Raw genomic sequence first — 9328 nt, forward strand, 5'->3', positions numbered from 1 at the left:
AATGAAACCCAATGAAATAGACACTATTTTATATATGATGAAACTGAAAACTAGGGTCAACTAATTTGTTCAAAATTGTACAAATAATACAGGATAGTAGTTTGTTTGTTCTTTTCTTTCTTTCTTTTTAAATTTTTTCCATAGGGCATGTGCACTCACTGAAGATAGATAAGAGAGGGAAAGTGAGAAATCATCCCCAGAGGGGATGGCCAGGCCAGGATCCCCTCTCCTCTATCCTCTTCTCAGGATTTTGGGTGTGCAAGCACATGCATCCAGCCTAACTGTCAAGCTGCTGGATCCAGGACTCAAAACACAGTCAGTTATGTGGGATCCAGCTACCTTAACTTTCATGCCACCTTCTGGCCCAGATAACACATTTTTTTTTTCTCTCTTGGAGAGGTTTTTGCTATAGGGCGCGTGCGCTTGCCAGACAGACAGAGAGAGACAGAGAGATAGAAAGCGAGAAATCAGCCCCCAGGAAGGTTGGCCACGCCACAATCCCTTCTCCTCCATTCACCTCTCAGGATCTTGGGCACGCACACACAGGCACCCGGCGTGAGTTTTAAGTCACTGGATCCGGGACGCAAACCGTGGTCGACTACATGGGAGTCCAGTAACATAGCCATTACGCTAACTGCTGGTCCCCGATAACACATTCTTTTAGATGGTAAGTTTTTATTTCTTTTTTGGATTATGATTTATGGTGCATATACAATTAATAAATATCTTTGTTGACCATAGCATGATTTTTAAGGCACTCATACAGGATACAATAATTTAGTAAATTATATACACATATTAATCCTTTTTAGCATTGAATATTACATTTTGTTATTCACATTTAGATAAGAACATTTTTATTAAATATGTATTGATATCAACTTATTTTCTTAAGAGCCTAGAGTACTATCATGTATACATACACACAAAACTGCACATTAGTAAGTACAAAATAGACTAATAAAATGATTTATCTTTCAGCATAATTTATGTACGTGCTAATGAAGAAATATTTATTAATTATTCTATGGTAGATAATCAAATTACATTTATTTTGAAAGAATAACAGTTCAGTTTATAACAACAAAGAAGCAAACCTAACACCTCTAATAGGGTAGTGTGGTATTTGGGGTGCTGGACTCCCATATGGCTGATGACGGTTTGATTCCTGGATCTGGCGGCTTACTTTCTTACTTTCCCATTCTCTCTCTCTCTCTGGTCAAATTAAAAAATAATAAAAATAAATAAAATTAAATATTTTTTAAGTTAAAAATAAACCTATAATAAAATAGGTCTCTTGAATTACCAGAATATAGAGAGATGTTTTATATAGATGTTACTAGAGGAGGGCAGACTGACACAATAGTGAGAAGTGATGACTCACAAAGTTACTCATATGAGAAGGCTCCACGTTGCTGCTGGAAGCTTCCATGAGATCCGACTACCAAGGCCAGTGTGTGTCTGTGGCACAGGGCTGGATGGAACTATGGGGGCATTGTGGCATCAAAGCCCTGCTGGGAGTGTTGTTTTCCTGTCTGTCTCTCTTTCTGAGTATTTCTCGTTCATAAGGGAAAGAAATGAATTCTCTCTCTTTTTTTTTCCCTTCAGGAGCATGTTCATTGTGTTTGAGATGATAAATCTGGTGCCCTCTGAGTTTTCTGGGGGGTCTCCCAGTCTCAGAAGGACAAAAGCAGAGAGTAAAATCAGTATAATATATGCACAGAAGTCCTTACTGTAAAGGCTATAATGATTTGCAGCACAGCAAGAGGAGGCCTTCTTCTCTTTCACACTGCATATCAATTATGTAAATTATGTGGCATATCTCTTGGTTCACTCTCTGGCTCTCCTGTCACGTTCTGCTCTGTTGGTCAAATACTGAGGGGCTATGCTTCCAACCAGAGGATCTGCAGGGTTACAGTCTGTTAAAAGGGAACAAACAGATAGCAAAAGCTTTGAAATGGTTAAAGCAGGACTCCAGTTGTATTTAAGGATATCCAGACAGGTGACTCCCCGACTGTTGATGTTGCAATGCTAGATATTGGTGTAGAAAGTAATCTGTGATAGCTTAAATGGATAATTTGACGAAAATGTGATATCCAGAGACAACACACAACCTTAATATAACCTGGTGGACCAAGTATAATCAATTTCCATTCATAAATAATATCTTCTTTAGGCCCAGCACTGCAATTAGGCGGAAGATCAAGGGTTATTTCAGCTAACTTCTTCTGAATTATTTTAGCAATAGTGGACAACTTAGCAGTGGTTTTGCTACACAATTTGGTATTTCTCTTCTGCTGGGTGGCAGAAGGTTTTCTTTCTTTCTATTCCTCAGGCTTTGGAGTGGCTCAGTCTCTCTGGCCTGCATCGGAACTGCAGCTGCTGGTGCTGGGGCTCTCATCATCAGATCTGTGCCTATCACTGAACTTCTTGGTGAAGTTATCTATTTAAAAAAACTAGTTAAGGGTTCTGGGCAGATGGTTGAGAGTCCCATGCTGCCCTGGGAGGCTGGAGACTAATGGATGTTTATCAATGAGGTCAAACACGCAGGGAAAGACAGCTACTTCTCACCCCTGGTGTGAGCTAGAGGAAGGGCAATGAATACACTTTTGAAAAAGTGACACTCTGAGGGGACCAGCAGATGGCATAATGGTTATGCTCCTGGACTTCCAAGCAGCAGACAACTGTTCGAGTCTCAGATCCAGCAGCTTAAAACCCACACCAGACATGTGTGCATGTGTGCTCAAAATCCCTAGAGAAGAATGGAGGAGAGGGATTGTAGGCATGGCCATCCCCCCTGGGGGGTAATTTGTTTTCAGTCTCTCTGTCTCTCTCTTTCTCTCCAGCAAACACACATGCCCTGTAGCAACAACATTCTCTCTTTAAAAAAAAAAAAATGTTACTCTGGTACACTTGGATAGTACAGGTCTCTCCAGAAACACTTCTGATATGTATTTCTTTTTTTTTTCCCTTTTGCGATATACATTTTTGTATAGATCAGCACTTATTTCTGTAGAAGGAGAGTGCATACATATAGGATGATAATACAGATTTACCCAAAAATGATTTTTTGTAATCAGGCTAGCAGGAATAGGAAAATAGATGAGAAGTAGAAGTCTTACAGCTTTCAAGCTCAGAAGCAATAAAAAGAGACTGTTAGTCAAAAGCAGTCATTTGATGGCCATTTAGGTTCAAACACATTAACATGAGAGTCAGAGAATGGAATCTACTCCAATATCCTTGCATTTTCTCTGGATAGATTGGACAACTCAGATTCATGGCAATAACCTTCTGGCTGATTTTGGCCTAGAGACTTTCCAGTTCATTACCTTCTTTAGTATTTGAGTCCTGGGAAAACCAATTCCAATTCTATTAAAGAAATTCTTGCTATTATGCCTCTTTGTCTTTACCTTTTTTTTTTTTTTTAATTTAAGATTTTTTTTCTGCTACCTCATCCGAACATATTTCAAAGGACAACATCCTATTGCTTTATACTCTGCTGCTTTCAAGTGGATTCTTGAATACTATTATCTTATAAACCAAATTACTGCAAAACTTTAGAACTATATGGGGCTATTTTCAATAAAATGCTATTAATACCCAAAGCATTTGCATTCATTGTTTACATCCATGTTTAATTGAAATATGTAGATGGCTGAAAATATTCTTCCGGAATGGAAAAATTGATTATCTCACATTTATACTTTGCTCTTACATTATAGAAAATCAAAGTCGGAGCATTCGCTCAGTGATGCCAGTCACCAGTGCTTTCTACATATCCTGCATCCTTGTCAGTTATTAAATCAGTGTGCTTCATTTTCCCAGCGCAGCCTTATGCTACTGCTGAAGTGATGTGAGCAGTCGAAGCAACTGCTTGAATTTTGCCTGAATTTCTCAAATAATCCAAGCAGAAATAGAAAGTTTGCTTGAAGCACTATTGTTATCCTTCTCTTCACAAGTTGAGTCATCCCCAAGCCTGTCAATCAAATGTCCTCTCTGTTAGACTGTTCCACTCTCTTAACCACCATTGCTCAAAATGTCTAGACCACATACATTTCCTGATTTTATTCTTGGAAATATTCTTTAAAATATAGGCCTCGCTTTAGATAGAAAAGAAATATATACATACATCAGAAATGTACTTTGGCAAAATATTTTTGGAAATACAATATTTTATTAAGCATATCTAAATATAATTTCCAATCTTTCATGTCTGCATTATTACATTTTTTGCTATATGTCATTATAAAAATAGAGGTTTTGTGAATTTCTATTTAAACATTAGATTATACACATCTAAATATTTTTATGTGCTTCCAACTAAGCACTTTTATTTATTTATTTATTTTTGAGAGAGATATTTTTGCTATAGGGCATGTGTACTCACTGGAGACACAGAGAGAGACAGAGACAGAAAGTGAGAAATCACCCCCAGGAAGGATGGTCATGTTGCTATCCCTTCTCCTCCAATATCCTCTTGGGATTTGGGGCACGCCACATGAGTTTTAAGCCACCCAGACCAGGACTCAAACCACAGTTGACTATGTGGGAGTCCAGTATATGTAACCATTTATAACATCTGCTGGTCTCCCAACTAATCCTGAATATCTAAAATAGAATATTCAATCTCTGTAATTCTTTTATCATAAAGTGCATATTTATGTCATCACTGTCCCACAAACCCCTCAAACATTATTCAATGTCCGTATTAGAAAATTGAGCCAGACACTTCAGAAACCAAGGTGAAATGTGTTCATTTCAATCACAATATTTGTTTACCCTCCACAATTTTCAATATTCTCATCTTGATTATCAGAAACGTCCTTGCAATTTTTTATGATTTTTATAACTTGGTGTGTATACTTAGAGAGTACAGTTCATTTTTGCACATTTTCTAAAATTTTACACATATTAAGTTGTCAGAAAAGTCATGATGCATTTTTGCATTGAAAAACACGTCATGACTTTTCCAATGACCCAATATTTTAAGTCTATTTGAGTCTAAGAGTTATTTTCTATCCCTGTCTTTTCCCTAATTTTTTTTCAGTAATTATTAGACAATGTACCCTTTCCTGGAACACAGAAGTAACTCACTGTAAGTTAAAATTGAGCTGCAACTCCATTAATCATGTGGCTTCCATAAGCCCCCACTCCAACTAGATGGCCACGGTGATGTTCTTATCTGCTGGAATCAATGTTAGTTCAGAGGCAGTGACTAGTAGTCCCTGAAAGAGCTAATTATTTCCCTTTCTCCAAAGTTCCCTAGTAAAAGGCCAGAGATCCCTAGGGAAAGGATGGCAGAAATATTAACAGTGTAAATTTTCAGTACTATACAAGGGCTTTTCCTCAAGGGAACCCAAGTTGCCTTTCGTTTAAAGGGTTCTGGGCCTATAAACTGACACAAGTCTGAATATTGATTTAGGGGTTGTGATTCTTTGTTTTTATAATTTGAGTTAGACTGCCGTTCACTTGACCTGGAAATTGTGTGCTTAAATACATTAACTAAGAATTTAGTAGGTTTTTCTATTTCACTTTGGGAAGACCATGATTTATGAGACAGTGTCATAGGTCTACACGAGTCAGATTATTCCTTTTTTTTTTTTTTTTTTTTTTCTTTTTAAGGGGTTTTTGTTTAATTTTTCTGTTTGAGAGGTTTTTGCTATAGGATGTGTGCACTCACCAGAAAGACAGAGAGAGACAGAGAGATAGAAAAGTGAGAAATCACCCCCGGGGGGATGACCACGCTGCAATCCCTTCTCCTCCATTCTCCTGATGGGATCTTGTGCTTGCACACACATGCGCCTGGCGTGAGTTTTAAGCCACTGGGTCTGGGACTTGAACCGTGGTCAACCACCTGGGAGTCCAGCAATATAGCCATTATGTCAACTACTGGTCCCATGAGTCAGATTATTATGATGGTTGCTTTGCCTCTGCTGTCTATCAAGGCAACTATGCCTACTTTGCCTTGTTAGTAAAGGGCTGTCACTTGACCCCTGTGACCTCAGAATCTCATTATTCCCATTGCAGTTCAGTTTTCCAATTAAGTGATTATGAATACCTCTCTAATGTCTGGGATATAGAGAAGAGCAATCACAGAGTTCCTTTTTATTTATTTAATTAATTTATTTATTTTCTTTTTTGGGGGGAGAGGTTTTTGCTATAGGGCACATACGCTCGCCAGACAGACAGAGAGAGACAGAGAGACAGAAAGCGAGAAATCACCCCCCTAGGGGGGATGGCCACACCACAATCCCTTCTCCTCCATTCTCCTCTTGGGATCTTGGGCACATACGCACATGCACCCGACATGAGTTTAAGCCTCCGGGTCCAGGACTCGAACCACAGCCAACTATGTGTGAGTCCAGCGACATAGTCATTACGCTAACTGCTGGTCCCAACAATCACAGAGTTTTTAAATATGCTAGTGTTTTCCTCACATATCTGTTTCTGAGAATATTAGTCAAAGATATGTCTTAGACCCTTTTACCGTAGTTGAGTAGGTTTTTATGACCACTCTACTCTAGCATACCAATTTCGTTGAGTTTTTAAATTACTTCCTCTACACTAAACAAAGATTTGATGTCTACGATTCATCTATGGTAAGTCATTTTTTTATCCATCCTCTGCTAACCAACCAAACAAACTATTAGAATATATTTAACTCTCTAAGATGTAATATTAAATGTGGACCCTTATCAATAAATTCAGCCTGATCAAACTTTATGCTCCTTCCACCATTATTTCACAACTCATAATATCCAGTCTCACACAAGTTACCAAAACCATGCTTGTGTAAATTAGAAAACTCCATTAGGTATTTTGTTGTAAAGCATACTCCATATGGGTCATACTTTGTACCTCACCTTTAGAGTACTGCTGGAACTTGAGTCTAGTTATAGGTCTAGAAACAAAAAGCGAAGGGAGGGAGGATTTCTGGTGAGAATCAGCATTGCCTTGAATTGCTACAGAGGAAGCCATTACAATTTCCCCAGCCAATGTAAAGTTAGTCTCCTCAGACAGAGGTAGAAGGACAGATAGCACTGGAGATGGGGGTGTGAATGCCACTAACATTAGGATTAGGGAGATGCCTTATTCTGGAAATAAAAACTCATCATAATTTATCCTCAGAGTCATCAGGGTTCTCCCATACATCCCTATCTCATGGGACCACCTTCTTTCCTAATAAGGCTCTCGTCTTAACAGTACATACTCCGTGAAGCTGTGTATGTACTTTTTATTGTAAATCAGTGAAATACATGATAAAGGTTTATAGTTTTCAGTGATTTCAACCCTGTGGTTACAGGAACAAAAATTCTTCTTCTGGGCACGCTTAGAAGCTTTAAGTTGTATATGAGCATTTGGAGCCAGGGAAATCAGAACCCTGAGCTAATCATTTACTTCTCATTTTGTCCAGTGATGTTAGTAACAACTAACCAATATCATTATATTCCTTGTTCTTCCACAAATATTTGGAAGTATCAAGAAAAATTGCTTAATTCCTTACATCTTGTACATGGTGAACCAGGAGTAGTGCATGAATTCATTTTTCATATCTCTTTAAATAGTTCATGCTATGGACTACCAGTGTTCTTTGTTCTAATAGAAGCAGAGCTGTAATATATTTATCAATAGGTATAATTAGATTAGGGAGCCAATTAATGACATTCATCTTGAGAACCAGCAGATAGTATAATGGTTATGTCACTAGACTCCCACAAAGTTGACTGTGGTTCGAGTCCCGGACCTGGTGGCTTAAAACTCATGCCAAGCATGTGTTTGCGTGCGTGCCCAAAGTCCCTAGAGGAGAATGAAGGAGAAGGGATTGTGACATAGCCATTATCCCAGGTCGTAATTTCTCATTTTCTGTCTTTCTGTCTCTTTTTTGCCTTTTAGGAAAAAAAAAATTCTTTCTTTAAAAAAAAAGAGATTCACCTTTAAAATCTGCTCTATAAAACCACTCCTAATATCAAAATCTATGTTAGTCTGTGCTCTTCAGATTAACAGAACAGACAGGATACAAATGTATATATTTGTATATATATGTGAAGGGATTTATTACAGAAAGAATACTACATGCTCACAAGGTGAAAAAGGCCCACAATAGATTCTTTGGAAGTTGAAGATATAGCTGGAAGATTCAGAAGCAGAGAATTCAGAATGTGCAGATCTTAACCTGAGTCTGAAATAGGCTCTCAGGAACCCATAATCCCAACCTCTTTCAGGCAGCCACTACTATCAATACAGAGTCCAGAGATGAAAGAAATTTTAATATCTCTCTAGGAGCAAGTGGGACAAATGTTTCAAGGATCTAGTCACAGAGCAGGGATGAAGCAGAGATACGTGCAAGCAGTAGGACCAAAACACAAAGAATGCTTTGGAAAGAAGGATCCAGAAAAGAACAGGAAACAGTACTTCCCACTTCCTCTGTTTGTCTTCCCATGCTACCAGATAATTGGATGATGTCTTCTTGCACAGAATGTGGTTCTTCTCTCTCAATCCAGAACTCACAAACCATCTTGTCTGGTAACCCTTTTACAGACACCTCTGGAAAAAGGCTTCTCTAGCCTTTCACACATTTCTCAAAAACCCTTAAAAAAAAAAAAAAAAAAAGAGTCAAATAAAATGTGAAAGACATTACAACTGATAGCTCAAAAATAAGGGTCATAAGAGACTATTACAATTGCACGTCAGCAACTTTGATAACCTAGAGGAAGTGGTTAAATTTCTAGAAAAACACAACATTCCAAGATTGTATCAGATACAAAGCCTGGACAGAACAATAACAAAAAGGGACTAGTAGTAACAATAACCTCTCAATTTAAAACAAAACAAACAAACAAACAAAAACTCAGAAAGTGAAGTCTTCACAGCTGAATTTTATTAAACATTCAAAGAAGAATTGACACCAAGCTTTAAAAAAAATGTATCAAAAAGTAGAAGTATTGCTCAGCTGAGGTGCTCTGGAACTACATGGGAAGCCTGAGTTTGATTCCTGGTTCAATCTAAAGACCAAATGTGGTGTTTTATGCCTGTAATTCCAGTAATGTAGGATGGGCCTGTCAGGAGGTTTGTGAGCTCAAGGCTGACCTGGCACAGAGCAAGGCACTGTCTAAAAAGAACTGGGCATGGTGATGCATGCAAGTATCCAGCTGGGAGGCTGAGACAGGAGGACTGTGATGATGAAATCCTGCCAAAAAAAAAAAAAAAAAAGTATAAGTTAAGGGAAAAAATTTTAACTCTTTTCATGAGATTAGCATGACCCTGACACCATAGCCATAAAAAGATACAACTAGAAAACTAGAGAGGACAATAACTAAGATGACATCGA

The 9328-nt window shown here is 38.1% G+C and overlaps 1 pseudogene; it reads right to left on the reverse strand.

Moving 5' to 3' along the window:
• Positions 1–1809: 1809 nt before the first annotated feature.
• On the reverse strand, positions 1810–8515 carry LOC102483811 (ubiquitin-conjugating enzyme E2 E3 pseudogene; annotated as a pseudogene).
• Positions 8516–9328: the final 813 nt, after the last annotated feature.

This window comes from Tupaia chinensis, unplaced genomic scaffold (assembly GCF_000334495.1).
Source record: "Tupaia chinensis unplaced genomic scaffold, TupChi_1.0 Scaffold000448_1, whole genome shotgun sequence".
NCBI lineage: Eukaryota > Metazoa > Chordata > Mammalia > Scandentia > Tupaiidae > Tupaia > Tupaia belangeri.